At 55.9% G+C, this 23,802-nt stretch overlaps 2 protein-coding genes across 2 annotated transcripts in view; both read left to right on the top strand.

Annotated features, from left to right (window-relative positions):
• Positions 1-23,802, top strand: part of LOC310659082 (uncharacterized protein) — a 332,609-nt gene that overhangs the window by 246,867 nt on the left and 61,940 nt on the right. The gene's annotated exons all lie outside the window — the stretch shown is intronic.
• Positions 1-23,802, top strand: part of SND1 (staphylococcal nuclease and tudor domain containing 1) — a 223,322-nt gene that overhangs the window by 170,710 nt on the left and 28,810 nt on the right. The window lies entirely within an intron of this gene.

The raw sequence follows: 23,802 nt of genomic DNA, 5'->3' as shown, positions 1-23,802 counted from the left end.
CGCCGGGTCGTTTGTCATAAAATATTGGGCGGTTCTTGTGCTTGAGAAGGGGAGCGGGCCCTTCCCTGGGACTGGGGGCCGGGTGAGGCCCCCGTTCGCCCCAAAGGGAACTTCCATATTAGACGGTCCACGGGGTGAGGAGCCAAAGGCTGTTGTCCCCCAACGGTTGCATCCTGGTGTTTGATCTCTTCTGCCATGCGGCTGGTGGGCAGTTTTGGGAGTTGGATGTGGGCAGCCTGGTCTCCTTTGCTTGCTCCACCACCCCCTTCCTGGACCCCGTTTCCAAAGGGATGACATTGCTAGGATTGAGTAGGCACATCTTAATGCCCTTAGGCACCTGGCGGTGTGTGCTTGGGGGGCTGGCTTGTGCGGGCAGAGCGGGCATTGCCCTGCCAACCTCCGTTTCCTTCCAGCCAGTTCCCTGGCTTCTCTCATGCTCAGGGATTGGCAGCCCTGCCTGCCTGCGCCTTAAAGGTAAAGGGACCCCTGACCATTAGGTCCAGTCATGGCCGACTCTGGGGTTGCGGCGCTCGTCTCGCTTTATTGGCTGAGGGAGCTGGCATACAGCTTCCGGGTCATGTGGCCAGCATGACTAAGCCGCTTCTGGCGAACCAGAGCAGCGCACAGAAACGCCATTTACCTTCCCACCAGAGCGGTACCTATTTATCTACTGGCACTTTGACGTGCTTTCAAACTTCTAGGTTGGCAGGAGCAGGGACCAAACAACGGGAGCTCACCCCGTCGCAGGGATTTGAACCATCGACCTTCTGATCAGCAAGTCCTAGGCTCTGTGGTTTAACCCACAGCGCCACCCGCATCCCTACGCCTTAGCCTCAGTGAAACTCAGCAGGGAGAAACCAGGATTAGTCAGCTCTGCCTGCCATTGCCTCTGGCGCCACCTGCTGTTGACCTCCCTGCCTACCGTTGTCCCGCAAGGGCCAGTGGACCACCATCGCTGAGTGTGGAACTTTTCTCCCATGACTTTCCAACGGCAAACCTTTCTAAAGTAAAACTTTACAGTGGTACCTCGCAAGACGAATGCCTCGCAAGACGAAAAACTCACAGGACGAAAGAGTTTTTCGTTTTTTGAGTTGCTTTGCAAGATGAATTTCCCTATGGGCTTGCTTCGCAAGACGAAAATGTCTTGCGCCTTTTTTTAAAAACCGTCAATGCATTCCTATGGGAAACCTTCAGTGCACAGTGGTGCTTCGCAAGACGAAAAAATTCACAAGACGAAAAAACTCGCAGAACGAATTAATTTCATCTTGCGAGGCACCACTGTAATTGCATTTTGCTTTTGCACCAAAGTGCCGAGTGCCCAAATGGAAAATAAAATCTGTGAAAGTGTCAAGCAGATGGCATGGTAATAAGCTGCCCTCTTGCACCTTTTGCCCCATGGAGAGCTTTGTGGGGCTGCTATGGGGAATGCGGAGCTAGGCTAAGTCCTGGGTGGGGCCGCCGTTTTTGTCCTGGCCCATGTGGAAAGGGCCAGTGGATAAGGGGGTTGGGGAGAAACCTCACAGAAGATTTAGGATGGAGAAGGCAGCCGCTAATGAGGTGGGCCAAGGAGAAATGCGCCGCCTTGCATGTCGCTTTGACAGCAGCCTGGGCTTCGGCTGACGGCTGTAATGAGAGCTCCAGCCAATCTGGCAACTGTTTGGCTAGAAAGGAGCAGCACAAAGTGGGCGGGGGGGAGGGCTCTGCAGTACCCCCTACCCTTCCAGAGGCAGCCTTGGATGCCGTGCTATTTGCCAGCTACAAAGCCCAAAGGCGATAGTCAGTTGCTTGCAAGGGACAGATAGATCAGGTGCTTCTTCCCAAGTGGTCAAGCGTCCAGTCAGGGCAACCCCCCCCCCCCGATGTCTTGGCATTGTGTGAAGCCTATTAGGCCCCTGCCCTTAAGTGTCTCACTCTTGGTCATTATTGTTGTTGTTGTTGTTATTATTAATAATAATAATTTATTGAATTTATATACTGCCCTATACCTGGAGGTCTCAGGCAGCAGAGATACTGGAGATACTTTGTTGTTGTTTAGTCCTTTAGTCATGTCCGCCTCTTCGTGACCCCCTGGACCATAGCACGCCAGGCACTCCTGTCTTCCACTGCCTCCCGCAGTTTGGTCAAACTCATGCTGGTAGCTTCGAGAACACTGTCCCACCATCTCGTCCTCCGTCGTCCCCTTCTCCTTGTGCCCTCCATCTTTCCCAACATCAGGGTCTTTTCCAGGGAGCCTTCTCTTCTCATGAGGTGGCCAAAGTCCTGGAGCCTCAGCTTCAGGATCTGTCCTTCCAGTGAGTACTCAGGGCTGATTTCCTTCAGAATGGAGAGGTTGGATCTTCTTGCAGTCCATGGGACTCTCAAGAGTCTCTTCCAGCACCAGAATTCAAAAGCATGGAGACACTTAGGGACTCGCAGGAGGCTTCCATCCTAGATGTCGCTTGGGAACAATGAGGGCTGGCGCTACCCAATGGGGGGGGGGCTCTTGGAACTGATGCTTTGTAGGGCACAGGCCTGGATACCCCCCCCCCCAGAATTGGTTTGGCTTCTTGCACCAACTGCTTGGCTCAGGTAACTGGGGAAGGCAAGGTCCTCTGGCTCCAGCCAGACCCAGGAGCTGTTCTTGGGGAGGCAGCTACTGGGGGGGCGCTATGCAAGGAGGGGGTGGCCAGCTTTCCCCGGGAAGTGCTTTAGGACAGTCCGGACAAGCGGGAGGGGGGCAGACAGATGCTGGCTTGGCCTTACTCCCCCCTCCCCACCTCTGCCTTAGAGACACGTTGATGGTGGTGGCTGGTGTGGAGGAGGCACAGATCCGTCTGGCGCAGGCAGGCTGTCGTGTGATGACTGACACTTTCATGGAAGGTCTGCGAGGCAGGCTCCTTCTTCCTCCTCCACCGCCCGGCACCCGCAAGCAGTCTCCAAGAATTGTGGGGCTGTGGACAGTCCACCTTTCGTAGGAACATGAGAAGAGCCTGCAGCTGGATCAGGCCCCCGCGGCCCAAATGGTCCAGCATCCTGTTCTCACAGAGGTCAACCGGATGCCCCAGCGGCAAGACCTGAGCCCCCGCCCCTCCTTGCTTCCTCCAGCCATGGAGGCAGAGGAAAGCTCTCAGGGCTTGTATCCGCCAACAGCCTTCATGAATTTGTTTAAAGCCTTCTCCGTTGCTGGCCACCCTCTCCAGAAGCTTCCCTGCTGGGTAGGAGCCTCTAGACCAGTGTTTCTCAACCTTGCCCCCCCCTCCAGCTGTTTTTGTACTACATCTCCCATCATCCCTGGCCACTGGTCCTGCTAGCTAAGGATGATGGGAGTTGTAGTACAAAAACAGCTGGAGGGGGGGCAAGGTTGAGAAACACTGCTCTAGACCATGGGTAGGCAACCTAAGGCCCGGGGGCCGAATGTGGCCCAATCGCCTTCTCAATCCGGCCCATGGACGGTCCGGGAATCAGCGTGGTTTTACACGAGTAGAATGTGCGCTTTTATTTAACATGCATCTCTGGGTTATTTGTAGGGCATAGGAATTCGTTCTTTTTTCCTCCCAAAATATAGTCCGGCCCCCCACAAAGTCTGAGGGACAGTGGACCGGCCCCCTGCTGAAAAAGTTTGCTGACCTCTGCTCTATTCTGAGTACCCGCCTAGAGATGCGATAGAGGCCCTCCTTTCTCTTTCCACTAGAGAGCACAGAGGAAGCCCCCAGCGGGGCTGCCCCAATTCCGTGGAGCTTCCGTGTCCTGGGGAAAAGCAAAAGGGATCCCTCAGGTGAGAAATTGCAGAGGAGAGCTGGTGTGGATCACTCCCATCAGCTCTCTTCTCTCTCCCTTGGATGGGGGGGGGGAGGCCGTGGCACTCTCCAGCCATCGCAGTGCATTAATAGGTTTGTCATCTCCTTGAGAGTGTGCTGGCTCCGCCATATCATGACCTGCCAACCCCCCCCCCCCATAAAACCCAGTTGCTAAGGGGATTATCCGAGCGGCCATCTGAATTAGATCCTTTTGCCACCCAGTACAAAGGCAGGCGAGGTGGCCGGGCTGGGCTGAGATGACGTGGTCAGTTGGGCAGAGACCAAGCGCCCTCCCCACCCCCCACTCCTGGGCAGCGAGGGAGGGGCTCCGTATCCTTGAGGAGGAAAACCCTAAGCGCAGCATCCTTCATCCTGAGTTTGCTCAAGGCTTGAGTGAAGAGGAGGAGATCTCTGCGAGGCCAGAAAGTAACAGCAGCAGCATCCGGGTCTCCGTCATTTGCCCTTCTCTGCGTTGGCTCTGTGCTCTTTCCTTACCCTCAGAGGCCACTCTTAAGAAAGGTCCCTTCCTCTTCTGTATAACAGCTGGATTTGCAGCTGGATTTGAGAAGATGAGGTGAGGGGCCGGCTCTTTCTTCCGTTCAGCTTCTGAGGAAGTACCATATTTTTCGCTCTATAAGACGCACCAGACCACAAGATGCACCTAGTTTTTGGAGGAGGAAGACAAGAAAAAAAATATTCTGAATCTCAGAAGCCAGAACAGCAAGAGGGATCGCTGCGCAGTGAAAGCAGCAATCCCTCTTGCTGTTCTGGCTTCTGGGATAGCTGCGCAGCCTGCATTCGCTCCATAAGACGCACACACATTTCCCCTTACTTTTTAGAAGGGAAAAAGTGAGTCTTATAGAGCAAAAAATATGGTAACTGCAGCTGCTTCTGCTTCTTCATCATCATCACCTTTGGGGTTGTTTCTGAGATACTTTTTTTTTTTAATTGCTTATTTGGTTTTACAGATTAAAATTTACACTCATACCACACATCCTAATCACAAAAACAGGACTTCCATTGTTGGTCCTTTTCTGCTGCATCTTTTATAATAATCCATTATTATTTTTTAGTTCTCCATTGTATCCATAGTTCTCGTTACAAGTGTTATTTAAGCCCCGCTAACGATTTGAGCTGCTTACAGTGGTCTCCAAGGTAAACTATAAATTTCTCCCATTCCTTATGGAAATTTTGATCTTCCTGGTTTCTGACCTTTCCGGTCATTTTTTTGCCATTTCGGCATAATCCATCAGCTCAGTCTGCCGTTCTTCTCTGGTCGGGACCTTGTCTTCCTTCCATCTCTGGGCTAAAAGCATCCGCGCAGCTGTCGTCGCATGCATAACAGTCTTTTCTGCTCCCTTGGTATTTTTGCACCTAGAATTCCTAATAGGAAAGCTTCTGGGTTTTTTAAACAAAGGTTATTTTGAACATTTTAAAAAATGCATTCTATATCATTTCCCAGAATTCTTTTACCACCTTGCACCACATAGGACAAAAGGTGCCTGTCTCTGAAATTCTTTCCGTGCAGCCCTGGCTGGGAAGGAGCTGAGCTAAGCAGAGGCTGCTCTCCTCCCTCCTGGCCCCAAACTTGTGCCCCATTCAGACATTCGTCTCCTGTTTACTGTCTTACCACCCAGGCAGGCCAAAAGCAGAGAGAAGAAAGGAAGGAGCCTTTCCACCCCAGCCTCTTCAGCACGGAGGCAACTTAGCTTTCTTGTTGTTGTGGAACTAGGTCATCAAATCATAGAGTTGTCGCGTTGGGCTATTCACCCGAGGGTCCTCTAGTCCAGCCCTTGCAATGCAGGCATCTCAGCTCAAGCATCCCTGAGAGATGGCTGTCCAGCCTCTGCTTAAGAACCTCTGATGAACGAGAGCCCACCGCCTTCCAAGGGAGTCTGCTCCAGATGTTCAGTCGAACTCTCCTTCCTTGTAACTTGAAGCCGTTGGTTTGGAAACTGGCTTGCCCCATCTTCCATGGGGCAGCCCTCGAGATGCCCAGCTGCTCTTCTCTGCCCTGCCCTTCCAAGTCTACCTGTCTCCTTTGCTCCAGGCTGAGTGTCATCCCCCCCCCAACCTCACCGTTTCTCCAGTGAGGCCCTGCCCCACACGTGGAGACGGTGCATAATCGGAACCACCCTCAATTTCCTCCAGCTGAGTGTCCGTGGAATGTCGATTTTCCGCTTGTGAGATTGCGATTGGCTGAGGCGCAGTTTAAGGGATGCTCTGCGTTAATTGAAGAGGGGGGAGCGGAGGAGCTCCCTCCCCAAACCGGGGTGGATGGGGCACCGCTTGGCTCTGCACTGCGCAAAGCACTCTTTCAGCTAACTTCACCTCCTAGTTTTTTGGGGGGGCTTTGCTGAGTTTGGGGGTGGGGGCTTGATGGGGAAACTAGGCGGTTTTTCCTGCTATTGGTTTGGGGTAGAAGGTAGGCTCTTTGCTCCATTGATTGGCAGGAGGGGCATGCCGGGTGGGCAGAAGTACTTGGCACAGAATTTTCCTAGGGTCTGTTGCTGCCTGCCCAGAGGGGTTGGCAGGGTGGTGGTGGGGAACAGGAGGAGTTGGTGCCCCCCAGCCATGTTCCATCGCAGTCTATAAGAGCCATTCGTTCTACGTTAAGAGCGCAGGAAGAGCCTGGCTTCTGGATCAGGCCTCTGGTCCGGTATCCTGTTCTCACGGAGGCCAACCAGAAGCCCACAAGCAGGGCGTATTTCTGGTACCTTCCACCCACCAGTGCAGCTCCGATCTTTTCCAGGAGTGCCGGGTGAGCCATTTCGAGAGCAGCTTGTTGAGAATGACTCCTAGTGGCTGGAGCTCAGCATTTCTGTCTGTCTGTCTCTCTGCTTTCCCTCTCTCTCGCTGACTGCGTGTATGCGCACGCAGAGAAGGATTAATACGAAAAGTGTGTGATTGTGTGTGTAAATGTCATCTTATTCTCTCTCTCTCTCTCTCTCTCTCTCTCTCTCTCTCTCTCTCACACACACACACACACACACACACACAAAGTTTCAGCTTGTGGAGTTGGGCTCCATCACTCAGCAGCCACTGCAAATCTCCACGAAGGACCCAAAACCTTCTGGGTCAGCCTGCTTGTGCCATTCCCAGGCAGGTGGCTTCACACCTGAGCGGCCAGATTTTAACGCCTGCTGCCTTTTCGAAAGAGGCCTTGTGATAGAATGCTGATAATAGAATGCTGGCCTAGATGTCACACCTGACGGAGCTGGACCCGGGCTTTCCGCGCCACCTGCTGCCCACCTGGCAGCTTCCTTGCTGAGCCTGTCCAGGCCCCAAGTTCCCTGGACCATGGCGGTGATGGACTCGCTGCCTTACCTGGCCTGCTTTGCTCCTTTTTTCCTGGTTGCTGCCATTGAGCCTGGTAGATTTCAGAGGAGGGTGTCCCCTTCTCCCCCCCCCCGCCCAGCCTGGGTCCCAGGAAGGAAAGTTCCCTCCGGCTCTTTCTTCGGGAACCCAGGGAGACCCCCCTCTCCTCTCTCTGTTCACTCGCTGGTGGAGCTGCCACTCGCCCATCAGCGCTGGGGGGAACAGGAGGAGGAGGAGGAGGAGGAAGGCGGGCGCTTTGGCACTTGGGATATTCATTCTCCCTCTTACATAATCACTTATCCACAGCTGACCAACTCTCGGCCCAGGCCCAGCCGTCCTGCCTTCCTTCCGCTGGGGTCCTGCCGCAGCAGGAGGAGGAGGCAGCAGCAGCAGCAGCAGCAGCAGCCTTTGTTTCCAGCCTCCTTGCTGTTTGTGGTGCTGGCATCGCAGGGGATGATTCATCCGCGTGGGCGAGCAGAGGTGGTGCTGAGAAGGAGGAGGAGGAGGAGACTCCTTGCGTGGCTCTTTGGCCACCCTTGAGCGGGTCTTGGGGTGCTCCCTCTGCAGCCGGGACCAGTGCCTCGCCTTGCCGGAAGCAGGCAGGGCCACCTGTGCTCCTCTCCGGGGCCGGCCTCTCCCTGCAAACCTCCCTGCGCTGGGGAAGAATCACGGCTCCTCACTGTAGCAGTGCCAGGAACATAACTGAAGGAGTGGAGAGGACTCTACTATGGCTACTAACCATGTTGGAAAGGCTCTGTCTCTGCAGCCGGAAGCAAGAGAGGTTTCTGAATCCCGGTTGCTGGAAACCGCAGAAATAATAATAATAATAATAATAATAATAATAATAATAATAATAATAATTTATTTATACCCCGCCCATCTGGCTGGGCTTCCCCAGCCACTCGGCGGCTTCCAACAAAGTATTAAAATACAGTCGTCTGTCAAACATTAAAAGCGACCCTAAGGAGGGCTGCCTTCAGACGTCTTTTAAAAGGAGGGGAGAGGTGCTCTCGTGCTCAGGTCTTGCTTGCGGGTTTCCCATTTGGGGCATCCAGTTGGCCCCTGTGAGAACAGGATGCTGGACTGGGTGGGCCTGATCCAGCCAGGCTCTTCTCACGCCCTTACATTTTAAAACGACAAGCCCTGGTTGAGGGGTCCCAACACTGCCTTCGGACCCTGCGACTCCCAGTCCCAAGGCTTGGCTTTCTGCATTCTCTCCTGTTTTCCCCACAACATTTGGGCAGTGGAGGGGGTCCTGAAATGGACTTGGGGGGGGGCTTTCTGTGGTCTCGGCAGGAGCAATTCTCCAGGCAGAACTTGGCCTCCGCTGAGAAGGTTGAGGGCAGGGGGAGACCTCAGATATCCAGGGGCCCAGCCGTGCTCTGCCCACTCTGCAACTGGCGCTGGGGGGCACCCTGCCTCTGTCAGTGGGGGCAGCATATAGTCACTGTTCTAGTCATGGGCAGGAAGGCACAGCTTGCACACACACGCTGCCCGGGTGTATTGAATGAGAAAGGGGAGGCCAAGAGCTTTTCCACGTTCAATTTTGGCGACGTGAGTGCCATTCCATTGTGCTCCACCTGTAATTCAGCTGGACCAAACCTGATGCAGGGGAAGGCAGGGGCGAGGGACAGGATCCCTCTTTGTCCAGGTTGCAGGGCCTGACAGATATCCATGGAATTGGAAGGGATCCGGGAGCTCACTCCAGGCAGAATCTGCAATGCAGGATGTGACTGCTGGGTCTCTGTCAGGTGTCTGTCCAGCCCCAGGGAAGAAGAGGAGGCCTCTTCTGCTGCCCCCAACTCAGTCTGACCCACTTTCCGGCAGCTCTGGGCCCTGGAAACTCCCCCCCCCTCCTGTTTAGCTGCAGCCCTGCTGCCTGGCCACCAGCCTGGTCCACCCCCTGCAAAACAGACAGACCGACTGCCAGCCCTGGAGATGTTGGGAGAGCCCCCTTGTGTTCCTCCTGACCCTTCTCTAAACTTGCCCACCTCTTTCAGCCAGGCCTCATAGGACCCCTCGCCACCCTCCTGGCCCCCCTACTCTGGATAACGCACCACGTGATCCTTCCTAAAATGCCATGGCCTGCCCAGAGCAGAGTGGCACCATTGCTGCCCTGGGCACTGGGCTCCCACTAAAGCAGCTGCAGGCCGTCTTGGCCCTTTTTTTGCCTCTGCATTGCACGGCCAGCTGATGTTCCACTTGTGATCCACTAGAGCAGGAGGGCCCAGATTGCCAGATCTTCTGCTTCAGTGGCCCAGGAGGTCTCTTGCCGGCCTTGAAGCCTTTGGCCCACACTCTGTTATTTGCCCTTTCTGCTGCCTCTCCTTCTCTCTCTTCCCTGCGCGCCTCCAGGGAGCGGCCCCCTTTCCCCGCGTGGGGCTCCCGGCTGGCCACTCAGCCTTGGGGAAGCCGGACTGCAGTGGGGCGCGACCCGGACCCCAGTATCTGTGGGGGGTGGGGAGGGCGTTGTGCCTGAGCCCCGGAGGTCAGCGCTGGGACCCGCTGCCAGAGCAGCCCCCGGCTGCCACTCTCCCGTCTCCCGGCTGCCTCTTTCCTCCCAGGGAATCTCTGCCTTGTTTTGATCCCAACATCTCCTGACGTTTCACCCATCAATGGAGCCGGAGCTCAGCTAAGTCCTCATCAGCAAAAAGCAGCAGTCAGTTCAGCTGCGGGGGGGGGGGGGGGCTTGCTTCGTTTCACGTTGTTTTCGTCGCTCTGCCCCCCGCCGCCCCCAAGGCCCTATGCCTCCCCCGTTCTCCACTGGGGGGTGAGTTATCTCTCTCTGGTTGGACTTTTCAAGAGCAAAGGAGAGCCCTCCCCATGCCCCGAGCGCTGGGGGGGGGGGGTTGAGCACGGGTGTGCCCTCTGAGCGCTTCCTGCCTCCTGACCCTTCCCCTTTCATCAGCATCTGTGGCAGCTCTGTGCCTTAGGAGGTGGTGGTTGTGAGATTATATATATATAAATATATGTAACAACACACACACACGTTTGAGTCCAGCTGCTGCCGTTGTGGGGGGAGAGAATGCAAACAGCAAGCACTAATGAAGTTTTCCTTGTGCTTCTCTGAGCCCAGCCAGCCAAGGGCCCCACATGCTGCGCTTTAGCCCTGGGGAGCCCAGAAGGCTCCCCTCTCCTCTTGCCTCTCCACCACCCAGTCAGAACCTCAAAGGGCAGCTGTGCAGCACCCTTGAGGGGGAGAGCAGTGGGGCAGTGGGGGTCCGGTAGGGGATGCAGAGGCAATGTCCCCCCCCCCAACTGCCTTCCTTCTGGTTCCTCCTCCCCTCCTCTCTCTGCCCCCCAGGCTGAAGTAAGACCACAGCGTGGCAAGGGCTGCTGCTGCTGCTTTTGCTGCAGTCTTGCCATGCGCAAGGAGCCCCCTCTCTGGCCACCAAAACTGGCACAGCAGGATGAAGGCTAAAACAAAGTCCTGCCTGCAGAAGCAAGAGGGGCCAATTTCTGGTGGGCTTAAGGTGTGGGGAGGGCCCCCTGCCTCAGCCTTGGATTCCTCACCCACATTTTCTGGTGCCACCTGGTTTATGCTGCTGAGCCGCCCGTTCGTCGGCCGACCGCCCACCCCGCCGGAGAGGCAATGGGTGCTGAGAGGAGATGGGGAGCTCGCTTGGAGCCCCAAAGCTTCTTCTCATTTCCTTAGCCTGGGGGGAGGAGCTGGAATTTTACTTTGAAAACATTTTCTCCCGGCTCTGGCAGCTGACTCACTCAGCAGGTAAAACGACAGGCATGCCTGTGACTAACTCAGCACAGGCGCTGGTGGGGTGGGGGCAGGAAGGGGGGGGAACAGGCTCAGCACCCTCTGCCGAAATCGGATCAGGAACCGAGGGGAGATGGGTGCTGCTCTCCCTCCTGGGCCCTGGCTCCTCATAGAGGCAGCTACGAAGCCACAGCAGTACATGCTCCATGGCTGCGCAGACCCTGGGGCCTGCTTTCCTCCGTCCGAGTGCCCATTGAAGAGCCCCCTTAACTGTCTTGCGGGGCTGCACCTCTGCCCCCCGCCCCCATGGTCCATTTGAAAAGGTAAAAAAGGACAAGGCCAATCTGGCTCAGCCTTCGGCCTCTGAAAGTGCCTCCTCAAGCAGAAGCCCAGTTTCTCTGCTAACTCAAGCTGGAATTTTTGACCTGTATAGTTTATGCAAATGGGGCAGATTTTCACATATTGCTTATTTTGCATAATGTCCTCTGCTTCTGCCAGTCACGGAGTGAACTGTTAAAGGCTCAGCCTTTTCCTGAAGCCTCTCTGCCCACCGGGATCCCTCATCACCCCCCCTGCCCCCCCCCCGCGCTCTCAGAAGCCACCCTTGGCAGCCTGGAGGGCACAAGGGCGGAGGCATTGAGAGGGAACTCAGATGGGCACCGTGCATGGCACTGGGGCTGCTATCATGTCGTGTGGCCCCACAAAGAAGCTCCTGTCTGGGGCCCAAAGGGCCTTCCAGCTGCAGACAAGAGGAATGGAGACACAGCTTGCAGTTCCTTCCTTTCCAGAGGCCCAGGAATGGGGCAGGGCAGGGGTGTCCGCCGCAGCAGGGAAGGCAGCTGAAGCAGGGCGCTGCCTCGGGGCCGGCACATGCGCCTTTCCAGGAACCTGCTTGCAGAAAGGAGCAGCCTTTGCCCATGCTCACATGCGCCCCCTGGACTGCCAAAATGCCTCCCCTCTGCGCTCCGCTGAAGCCGAGCAGCTGCTCTCAAAAAGGGCTGCCACACGCTGGGAGTGGGGAGGAGCGTGGCCAGCCCTCCCTGCCCCAGAGAGGCTGTAGCTCTGGGGCAGAGCACTTCCTTGGAGTGCAAAGGGTCCCAACTTCCAATTTTATGGCAGGCAGAGAGGGGTGCGCTTTTGAGCTCTTGTGAGCCGGAGCGGTCACTGGATAGATATTGGGGCTACACAAGGGCTATGCGACCCCTAAAAAAAGCTCAGAGGGTGACTGTGAGCTAAGAAGAAACCTGCAGTGCCGGAGGAGAGATCCTTGCATCCCCAGAGTTACAGCCTCTCTCTCTCTCTCTCCATCTCTTCCCTGGAGAGCGGCTGCTGCTGGTCTGCTAGGATATTGAGGGTGTCATCTCCCCACCTGCCTGGTTTTGCTTGGGTCCTGCTACACTCGTTGACCTGAGCCAGGGGGAGACGCGGCTGGGAGTCCCTGGGAGGGAGCCCACCTCTGGCTCCCCTGGGATCTCTGGAGATCTGTTCAGAGCCTCCCCTCCCAATTTCCATCCCATGCCAAGAAATGTCAGGCTCTGCCTCTGGTGTCTATTATGCAAATGCCGGTAGATGCTGACTTGGCATCCTTTGGCTGGGGGGGGGGGGGCGGAAGCCGCTGAACCACCACCGTCCGGCCCTGGCATTTCCCTGCCCCCCCCCCAGCCCTGCTGTAGCTTCAGCAAGATGTCCCAGCAGCTGCCCTTCATTTGCCACCCCACACATTCTCAGAAGCAGAGGTTTGAGGCTGCTCTTAGAGCCAGGACTGAGTCGAGCCTGTTTTGCAGCAGATGTTCTGTGGCAGAGAGTGGGATCTAGGGAGAGGCCAGAATGGCAAACGGCAGGTATACCAGCTGCGGGAGGGAAAGCTCTTGCCAGCTTCCTCTGCCTCTCCCACACCGCCTGCAAAACCTGAAGGAAGGCTGGCTTGAAAACAAACGGGCCTGGTTTTTGTTTTAAATTAGGTGGGGGAGAGTCTGGCCTCTTTTGTCCGTCTCTGCTGTCCTAGTTCTGCTGTGCTCCTGCATCCTGCCCGCCCTTGCCAACCTGCCGGCGCTCCTACGGGCAGGCCTCCTCCCACTCAGCTGCAATTCCTGCATTGCAGGGGGCTGGACTAAATGACCACTTGGTCCCTTCTAACTTGACCGTTCTGTGAGTCTGTGGACCCCATATTATCCTAGCTGGGCCTGCCAGGGGCTCTGGCGCTCCCCTGTCCTGGGCCTGCTCTGTGGCAAAGGAGTCGGGCAAAGGAGCCCTTGCAGCGTTCTGGGGAGCGAAGGGGGCCTGGCGCTAATTAGTAACTCATTAGCACTGTACTCTGTTTTGAAAGAGAAATGTGCAAGCTCATTACTTAGAGGCTTGGTCTTTTAGCAGCTAGCATGTGAAACAGTGAGTTGGTTAGCATCCGCGTATTAATATTTATATTGCTACTAATTAAAGTGCCGTGTTACGTCGTCAGGGCTATGGAAGTAATGAATAGGGTGGTTTATTGCTCGCCCTCTCGGAACGATACCGTGGGAGTGGGTGGCGTTCCGGGTCACACACGGGTCTTCTCCCTGGCTGCAAATGGGCACCCAGGAATTGTTTGGGATTTTGCAGATACAGGGAATTGCTAGCCTGAGACCATGACTATCAGAAAAGCCCTCCAGCTGGATCAGCCCAATGGCTCACCTGGTCAGTGGTCACCCAGAGGCCCCTGGGGAGCCCACAAGCAGCCCTCTCCCCTCTGCTCGGTTCCTGCAGAAGCAGGTGACCTCCAACCAGGAAGCCCTCCAGAGCCCTCTCCTCCTCCATGAATTGGTCCAATCCTCTTCTGAAGCCACCCAAGTTGGTGACCATCCCTGCCTCCTGGATTTCATAGTAGAGCCTCCCAACGTTCAGCTTCCTTGGTCTAGCGTTTCCCCTCCATTTTTCTCCTCTTTGAGAGAGTTTCTCTCTTGGAAGGGACCCCGAGGGTCCTCTTCTAGTCCAGCCCCTGCAATGCAGGACTCTCAGCTGAACCATCCCTGACAGGTGGCCCTCCAGCCTCTGCCCAAGAACCTCCAAGGAAGGAGAGTCCTCTTTTTGCCTCCCTGCCTGTTCCTTCATCCTCGCCCTTTCTGCTTGGGGAGGGAGAAATGTTCAGATCCGCCCAGGTGGGCGCAAGGGAGCCTGTGGTTGGACCCTGAGCTTGGCGCATCCCCTTCTTTTGAGTAGACCTGGGGTCCCCATTTTGTGTCCTTGCAGGAGAACAATTGAATTTGGCCCCAAGAGCCCTGAGGGGCCCCGTTACTCCGCATATGCCCGTCTCTGCAGGATTTACCAGATCCCACCAACACATCTTCCTCGTTTGACCTCGGCTGCCTTTGGCCTTGTTGGGCCTGCTTTCTCTGTCCTGGCAGCTCATTCGTTCAAGTTTGGAGGGATCCTTTCGGAGCTCCTAGAAATCCCTTTTTGTTTTAACCGCCCTGAACAATTTGATATAATCCGCTCTCTTGGCTGCCTCAGTGCTCACCCTGAACTCCAGAGGGTTTAGGAAGGAGGTAAAAGGCGCAGGCCCCGATCCCGGGGGGACCCCACTTGCCATGAAGCCAGGCTTTTTCGGAGGCCTTTCTACTTTTCTCCACCTTGTGCCCAAGAAGCTACAGCCTCCAGGAGGAGGAGGAAGAGGAGGCCGGCAGGTTCTGTGGCCTGCGGCGCAGTTGTGTGAACGGCTCCATCCAGTGCGACTCGCGTCACTTGGACCCGTTGAACTGAGAAGCTTTTGTTTCCAAAGGCTGCTCTCTGGGTTGGTACCATGGCAACAAAATTAAGAAGTTCAAAAAGAGAGTTGTTAGAAGGGGGGGACGCTTGTTCTGCAGGCCCCTTGGTCTCACTCAGGCTGCAGCGCCATTCATCGCTTCCAAGTCAAAATCTGAGAAGGTCCGGTTTTTGACTCGGAGTGAGTCTTGCCCCAGGGGAAAGAGAGGGCCCTGCTTTGGGCTCCCTTGAGGGCTGGAAGCCCCAGGCAAGCAGAGCCTGTCCATTTCCCCTTAGCCATACAAAGGGAGGGCAGCACCTGCCCCAGGGCCCCCCGCCCCCCCCCAAAACAGCTGCCTCCTAGCCGTATCCCCAGGCCAGGCAGGAATGGCTCAGGCTGAAGGCCACCTTGGGCAAGTTGAGAAGTCTCTCTTTCCCCGCCAGCCCTTCTGGGCCCCCTCCCCTCGAAGCAGAGGAAGGTTCCAAGGGTCCGCTCCTCCAACCCCCTGCAGCGCAGGACTCTCAGCTCAGGCATCCACCTCAGAGGGGCCTCCAATATCTGCTTAAAAGCCTCCAAAGATGGAGAGTCCATCACCTCCCTAGGCCTCCTTTAGCTCTTCTCTCTCGTTGGAGGAAGGATCCAGCCCTCTGTGGCTCAGGCAGATCCGGAAGCAGCAGAGGCCTGGCTAGGGCTGGTTTTTGTCTCTGCATCAGAATGCCTGGACTGGAGAAGGAGCAACCAAGCTGCGCTCCTTGGGTCCTGGCTTCAGGTGTGTGCAGGCGTTGACTCCCAGCTTGGCAAGGCCCCTCCTCTCCCTGCCATTGCGTGGGGGGAGCTTTGAGGGAAGGTGAGCCCCCTCTCCTCCCAGCCAGCATATAGATGACCCACTTTAATTGCAAGCTGCTTTAAACTGTTTTCAATGCTGTCTTTTACATCAGCGGAACCCGCCCTGGGACTTTCTGGCAAAGGGCGGGCAGTCGTAAGAACAGCGGGCTACACTCAAAAAAAAAACCCCACTGTGAGTGACGTTTGACGACCGAGAAGGAGCAGAGAGCCCACCTCCATCTCCCCCAAAGGAGGCTGCAGGTGATGCACAGGTGGAGAAATGGCAAGCCCCAGCAGGGACCTCTTCTTCTAGTAATGGCGCTGCCCCAGGCCGCCTCCTGGTGCCTTTGCAAGCCCACAGCTCCTGCTCCTAACCAGGTTCCCCTGGGTTTCCCTGGTCCTCACTCTGAGTGGTTCCGTCAGGCTCGCTGCCTCCGTGCACCTTCCCCGGCGGTTTTGCTGACAGGCTGGGGCTCCCAGGCCAGGCGAGGGCCACAAGGCTCCATCTTGCCTCCTGTGCTTTTGAGCGGCTGCAGGGAAGCCCTCGGGAGTCTGTGCTAAGGGGTCGTCCGCATGTGGACGTCCTCACCTCAGCCCTTCTGATCCCAGGGGAGCAGCGTAAACGTTCAGCCTGGGTCAGGGCAAGACCAGATGGGGCTGGAGAACCTCAGAGGGGGTGGAGGTGGTGTGGGTCAGTTACCCTGGCAGCCTGACAGAGGTGGGGTTTCCTTCCCCCTGAAGGAGCAGGTAGGGGGCCTCCTCATCAACCCTTCGCTGCCCCCCTAGGTGCCTAGGAGGTGGCCAAGAGACCCTACGCCAGAGAAGACACTCAAGGCCTCTGCCTAAATTCCTCTCTGTTTTCAGTCCTTCCCGGCTAGGCTACTGCCATGCTCTCTAGGAAGGGCTTTAAAAACAGCTTGGAATCCCCCCCCCCAAATGCAGCAGCCAGACTTTCTTCTGCACCCCTTTGATCAGAGCATGTAGTTCTGTTACCAAGTCCTTGTCTGCCTCCCCTCCCCCCCAGCTCAGTTTAAACGGCTGGCCTCCCACTTTAAAGCCCCCAAGCCATGGGTGGAAAGCCACTTTGCCCCAGAGGGACAGGTCTTGATCTCTTCCCTGCGCCCTCAGGCCAGCTCTGACAGGTGGGTGGGAAAACCTGACACACGATGGCTAACAGGTGGGCTGCGCAAACAGCTTTCCTAAGAGCTGGTGGCCAGTGGCAGTGCGCCTTACTCCAGGAGCATGGAAGGCTTTGCCTTGAAGCCACTGCTCAATGAAGCTATTTAGTCCTCTCTAATCTCTTGATGGCTCCTTAGTAGCCCGTGTGGGTTCTGCCCCGTGACTCATGTCACATCAGGTGTGGGGCAGGTGGGCAGGGCTTGTGAGGAATGCCACTGGGGACCAAGTGGGGACCCCTGCCAGGCCGAAGGCTCTCCGCCCCTGCCTTCAGTGGCCCAGGGGCTGCTTCCTTTAAAGACAGATCTCTCCCCATATGGACCTGTCTGTGCCTTCAGATCAGCTCCAGAGGTCTTGCTCTCTGTGCCATCCTCTCAGGTGGGCAGGCGCATCAGTGTGAAGGACAGGGCCTTTTTAGTGGTGGCTCCCTATGCCCTTCTCTGTAGAGATCCTTTAGGTTCCCTCTCTGGCCTTTTCCCGCTGTCAGCTGACCACTTTTATCTTCCAACCGTCCTTTAACGTTTAAAGCTTTGCCACCACCAGCGTTTGTGTAACATTTTAAATTGCTGTTTTTTAGTTTATTTACGGGAGGGTTTCCAACGTGTACATTTTTGTTCTTTATGTTGTGAAACATAATGGCGCATAAATAAATTACTTAACTGTGTGCAAAAAGGTATGTTCCTTCCCTCCCTCCCTCCGCCAACTCCCTTGCCCACTCCCTCGCTCTCTGCCCTCCCCCTGCCATATTTCTTTTAGACGAGTTGAGAGGAGGGGGCTTGTACCGCCAAGGCACCCTTACCATTGTTTATTCTAAATCCCCTTTTCCTGAAATTTGAACCTCTGGGTTCAGGTCCTCCTACAGTCTGCAGGAAAAGAAAATACCTTGGCTCCATCTTATTTCAGCTCTTCAGACAGCCTTGCTGACCCTCCGCTAGTCATTTTGTCTGAGTCCAGCCTTCCAGGCCACCCTCTCCTTCATCTGCCAGGGCCCATGCCTTCACCTCCCAGCCCATCGACTCTCTCGCTGTCTCTCTCCCAAAGCATTAGTAGAGAAGAGCGAAGCGTCGTTTGGAGAGGAGAGGGCAGAGCCATGGGAAGAGGACCAGGAGAAGAGGCCCCTGTTCTCTGCATGGCTGCTGGGTCAGGTGCGGCGAGAGAGAAAGTCTCTGCATGTGAAGCACACTGACTTCCAGGGCTCTAAACAGCAAGGCCACCACTGCTCCCCCTTCCTTCCTTCCTTCTCTCTATCCATAAGTGATCTTCTCAGGATCTTTCTGCCTCTCCTGCTCCCTTCAGATCCCTCTCCAGGCCCACCCTTCTCATTACCCTGCCTTTGCTTCAAGCCCATTTCTGCTCTCGGCTGCCGTTCCTCCTCCCCGTTTGGCTCCCACATCCTTTCTATCAGCTCCTGAGGTGGCTGATAAATCTGCCTCTCCCTCTTTGCCTCTTTGCCTCTGCTCTGAAGGCCTATTGATGTTGCTCCCTGAAGAACAGCAAGCAAACCCGGGAAATCTTTTGCAGCAAGGTGGCCTGCTGGCCAAGAGCCCAGGCGCCTTCAATAAGGGAAAAGGAACAGAGCCCCATGGGGGCCTGTGGGGGCCCGAGGAGGGACCTTGAGGCTCCTGAGTAATAAGAGGGGAGGGCCTCTTGTGGGTCAGGAACTGGTTAGGTAACAGGAAGCAGAGAGGAGGAAGAAAAGGACATTTCTCCAAAGGGAGGCATGTGGGGAAACCTGGGCTTTTAATCTTGCTCATACCTGATCCAGGGTCAGGAGTGAGCAGGGCTGTTAATACAACAAGAGAGCGGGAGGACCTCTCCAAACCAAGTCAATCTGAACTTCCCATGTCCTTCCCTGGCGCCTGAGCTGGCGGGGAAAGATCAGGAGTGAGAACTTGGGGTTGCAGCCGGTCGCTTGATGCCGACGGTGTCCCAGTGTGGAGAAAGGGGAGAGAGAAGCTGCCCTTTTCTCACTGCACTAGAATTCGTGGGCGTGAAGCTGAATGTTGGAAGACGCAGGAAAGGCAGAAGGAAGGACCCCTTCGCACAGCGCAGAGTTGAACAAGGGAACTCACTCCCTGAGGAGGCAGGGGGGTCACCAACTTGAGTGGCTTTGAGAGATGATGGGACAAAGTCATGGAGTGGCTGCTAGCCAGGAGGGCTCTGCTCTGCCTCCGCGGTCAGATGTATACCCTGATGGGCAGTGTATGGGCAGGCAACCTAAGGCCCAGAGCCGGATGTGGCCCAATCGCCTTCTCAATCCGGCCCGCGGACGGTCTGGGAATCGGCATGTTTTTACATGAGGAGAATGTGTCCTTTTATTTAAAATGCATCTCTGGGTTATTTGTGGGGCATAGGAATTCGTTCGTTTTCTTTTTCCCCCTTCAAAATATAGTCCAGCCCGCCACAAGGTCTGAGGGACAGTGGACCGGCATCCTGATGAAAAAGTCTGCTGACCCCAGTATAGATAATAAAATTAGTAGTAGCAGTAGTTTTCAATACCAGCTGGTGGAAACTTCAAGAGGGGAGATGGTTGTTGTTCTGCTTGTGGGCTTCCCATGGCCATTTGGGAGAGTGGACTACCTGGGTGATGGGTCAGATCTAGCAGGGCTTTAATAATAATAATAATAATAATAATAATAATAATAATAATAATAATAATAATTTATTTCTACCCCACCCATCAGCCACTCTGGGCGGCTTCCAACAACTTACTAAAATACAATAATTTCCTTATGTTCTTTGAGGCAATGCCTTTTGGATCGCATGGGGTAGGCCAACAAGGGATGGCCAGGCCATCTGACTGACCAACAACCGCTGGGAACATTGGCCTTGACCTCGCATGACCTTTCTTTCCACGGGGACCAGAGCCCAGTGGGAGAGGCTGCAAGTGGCTTGGCCATGTCACAGGCACCTGATGACAAAGTCGCCTGTTTGCTGCATCAGCCAATGTGGGTGGGGGTCGGCAGTGGGGGGGCTGTAAGCTGTCCCTGTTACAACCTTTGTCAGAAATAGTCACAGGAGGCTTCCATTTCTGCCTGCTCCCTCCCTCTGCCATCCCCACCCCGTGACAAGAGATGCTCGCTTCAGAGACTGGGCACCCTAGAAGCCTCCCAGGTAGAATCACAGAATTTTGGAGGAGGAAGGGACCCTGAGGGTCATTTAGCCCAGCCCTCTGACACGCAGGAATCTCAGCTCAAGCATCCCTGATAGGCTGGCAGTCCCTGGGGACCTCGTAGTTTGTAAGTGCTTGGGGATTGGTATGGCTGCTCAGGGAAGCAGTGTGGTATGGTGGGGGGGGGCACACCACTCAGCACATGGGTGCCCTGAAACTCACATTATTCTAAAAGGAGGGGGGAGCCCCCTAGAGTCCTTCTCTCCAATCCACTCACTCTGTTCCAAAACAGGCATTTGATTCTTTTGTCAGGAGGACAGGTGGGCGTTTGGGCATTTTAAATTTCCATGTGAAACCCAACCCAAACAGCGCCATGAAACACATATAAGCACATCAGGTATAAGCTTCTAGGTATATTACACGTGTGGATAGAAGGAAGTTTGCCCGGTGCCTAAAAGATACAGGTACCCAGCGGAGGTATAGAGAGATGGGAACATGGAGAGGGGGAGGCCTCCCTCTTGGGCGGAGAACGATGATTTCAAGGGGGGAAGAAGGGGAAGCATATTCTGTGGTTGATTACTTCACAGAGAAGGGGGCAAGGGGGTAAAATGCCGCCTTCCTCTTGTCCCCACACTGTGTGGCCGCCTTGAGCCACCCTTAGAGGTCAGGGTGCTTGTGCCGACCCCCATCTCCCCCTAGAGCTGGGTCTGGAGGGATTCCCTTGGGGGGCTCCCTCCTCCCCCCTCCCTGTGGATCAGGCTTTGTTAGGGCTGGGGAGCAGATTGCGTAGGACGGGAACCATCCCACCCCCTCGGACGAACGGCGCTCCCGCCATTTCTGCTCTGAACTAATTGCCTGTTTGAACATTTCAGGTGTTAATCCGGAGCGCAGCTCGTTTTGCCCTGGCCTCGTTTGTTTTACTGCTTTAGGAATGCGGATTATAATAATTACTAGCGATTTCGGTGTGCGGTTTCTGAGATTTTTATCGGCGTGTTTTGCTTTGGGAATTGTGAACCGCTCGGCTTGGTCATGATCAATTGGGATAGGCGAGGAAGGGGCTGTCCTAGGAAGGCGGCCCTCCGCCAAAACAAGGGGTACCTGTAAGGCTGCCCGTGCTCCCTGCATCCATCTTCCCACCTCTGCCACTCATCTCCACTGGCCTTCCTCTCGCCCTTACCCTCACAGTCCTCCTCTGGGTCAGACAGAAGGCCTTTGGGGCCCAGCGTGGTTCACCTGGGCCCCTCCTGGACAAAGGCCTCTGACCCACCTGACTTGCCTCTCCGCCGTGGGCAGGAAGCTCTGTGAGCCCACATCACAAGGGCTCCCTTTTCTTTCTCCCCACCCCTTTGAAGCCTCCCCTGCCCCATGTCTTGCCTTCCTGCTCCCAGCTGACAGGTGGCAAGGGCCAGGCCCCCTCGGTCTCCTTCTCCCACCCCTTCCCAGCGAGGCTGCTGCCGGCCAGAGTGCCGGCCGGCCACGGAGCAACACTTTCTGGGCAGCCAGCGGGGCTCTCTGCCTCCCCACCTCCCCCACATCCTAACTCAAGCACTGACTGTCAGCCGCAGAGTCAACTTTGAAAAGGCAGGAAAAAAAGACCTTGGCTTTGTGTGTGTTTCGCCACCCCCCCCCCCTTTTAGTCCTACAATTGGCTGCGTTATTTGCTTTTAATATGAAGGCAAAATTAAAATCTAAGCACTGCAGTCCAATTGCTGCTGCCACTGCCGCGCTGCCATTGTGGCCTTGTCCTTTTTCTCTTGCCATGCATATTAAATGGTTCCAGGAGATTAAGGGGAGGGGGTGGCACGTGGCGGAGGGGGAGGGAGGGATGGGGAGCACGGAGCCCCGAGGTTTGTGGCTGAGCTGCGGCCGGATCGGAGCAAGCAAGCACCGAGCCGAGTTTCATTAGCCGATGGTTGCCAGCGATAAAAGCCGGCACTACAGATAAAAATCAGACATATGTTTTCATAGAAAGGCTCCCAGCTCTCCGGAGTCCGATCGAGTTGCCTCGCACCTTGGCTCGCAGGAAACGGGGTGCGCCAGAAAGCAAGCTCGGTTCTGCTCCTGGGGGTGGAGGGGGTGGAGGCCCGGCAGCTGCGCCTGGTGCTCTCGTGAGTGACCCTGTTTGGCAGGCGGGGAGGGGGGGCAAACAACTGGCGCAGCGCTTAATTATTCCATGGCACTGCAAAGAGAAGGGCAGGGGCGGCAGCGGACCCTGCCTGTGTTCCACCCCCAGAGGGGTCTGAGCAGCGGGAGACCTGCTAGGTTTAGTATATAACCCCCACCCCCTCCAGCGGCATCACGAAAGCAGACCCCGAGGCACAGGGGTCCTGCTAGACTGGCCTGCCGCTGTCCCCGATGGAGCCTGGGGTGGCCTTCAGCTGTGGCCGGGCCAGCAGAGCCAGGCGGGGGGAGCTGTACCCCTTCAGCTGGCAAAGCCTTTCCTTCTCTGAAGGGCATTTTTCCTGGCACTGCTTTCTTCTCCGGAGGCTGCCCTGCCCACCCACTTTCCTGCTGGATGGCAAACTGAGATTTTAAACCAGGAAGCCTGTAAATGGGGTGGCCCCGTGACAGAACCTCTTCACTTTTGGGGTTGCTTTGCTCCCCGCTCTTAAACGGGGAGGGTCCTGGCAGAAGGAGCAGAATCTTTGAATGGGTGTCGTTTGCAGTGCCCTTTCGGAGGGGCCTCTGTTCCCACGGCTCTCTGAAGAGCAGAGCGCCCAGCCCCCCTTCCACACCTGTTCCTGGGTCACCTTCTAGGGCACCCTGTCCTTGCCTCACCCCCTGGGCTAAAGCCACCCCTCCTTCCTCCTCCTCCTCCTCGCGTTGCTGCTCTTTGCCAGCTCTGCAAAGCCCCTTCCCAGTCCCTGCTGCGATGGCGGCCTGCATTGGCCTGCCTTGGGAGCCATCCGGCAGGGATGGGGGGGGTGCTCCGGTGCAGCCCCCCCATCCCCTTTGTTGTGGAGGTGGCTGGAGAGCAGGCTTTGGCCTAAGAGGCGAGCAGGGCTGCTGACGGGGTCTGGGTACTCACAGCTGCGCAACTGAAACCCCTTCATAGAATTGGGGGGCCTGGGCAGCCATGGCTTGTCCTGGCCTCAGCAAGAGTCCCTCTGCCCCATCTCCCGTCCAGACTCCCCACAAGCTCCTAGCTGAACCAAGGTAGTCCGTGCTGCTGCTGCACAATACACCCCCCCCAACCCCACAGTAACACAGAGGGGCTTCAGTTGCCGGGGGAGGGGCTGATGTCCTTAATTTGGGGTCCTGCCCCATCTCCCCTTAAAAGGGGACACCATAACACCTGCAGGGGGCCCTGTGCCCCCCCTCCCAGCCGCTGCTCTAGTAAGAGACGGGACGCGAGTGGCTGGTTCTAGCACTTGAAGTGGTTTTATTTAATTCCAGGAAAGGTTACTTGACAGTTTAAAAAATATTAAATACTTTTTTTTCCTTTTTGCTTTTTGAAATGAACCTTTTAGGCTTCCCATTTTGCCCCGTCCCCAAATTGCCCACCTCAATTCCAGCTTTGCAGGCCAGTTTTTGGGTCCCCAAAACCTTTGGAAATACGGTTGTGGTTTTAATTCTCCCTCTCCCCCCTCCCCTCCCTTGGTCTTGGCATTCAGCATAACCCTTTAGGGACATTGCATTATTAAAAACGTTAACAATATTTATTAAAATACAAAAATACACTTGTCTCAGAGTTACAGTCAGATAATTCTGGCTTTTGGGTTGTTGTTGCCCTCTCTGCTGCCCCCCCAACACCCCCCCCCCGGTAGATTGCAACCTCTTTGATCAAATCTCCAGCAGAAATGAGCAACCAAAGTCATGGGAAGCCCCGGGTGGGATCCTGGGCACAGAGAAGAATCCTGTGGTGCCCGGTCCCGTTTGCACATTCCTCTCCCCTCCTAAAGGACAGGGGGATTTTTTTTTTTGGCGGAGGGCAGGCAGGGTGGGGGGACGTGGGGGGCAGCACCATTCTCCAAACCGCACTCCTTGCCCGGAGGATGCCAGTTTTGCCCGCTCCCTCCTGTGGCATTCCGCTCGCCTTTTGAGAAGTGGGCGAGGAGGACGAGGGCTGAGGGATGTGCCCTTCACTCGCTCCCTCGCAGCCAGAGCCCAGCCCCACACGGAGGAGGGAGGAGCAGCAGCCCTCGCCCCCCCCCCCCGCCCGCCCGCC

Source organism: Podarcis tiliguerta (assembly GCF_965153285.1).
Source record: "Podarcis tiliguerta genome assembly, chromosome: 10".
Taxonomy (NCBI): domain Eukaryota; kingdom Metazoa; phylum Chordata; class Lepidosauria; order Squamata; family Lacertidae; genus Podarcis; species Podarcis tiliguerta.
The sequence above is the reverse complement of the archived record's forward strand: the minus strand, read 5'-3'. Positions and strand labels throughout refer to the sequence as shown.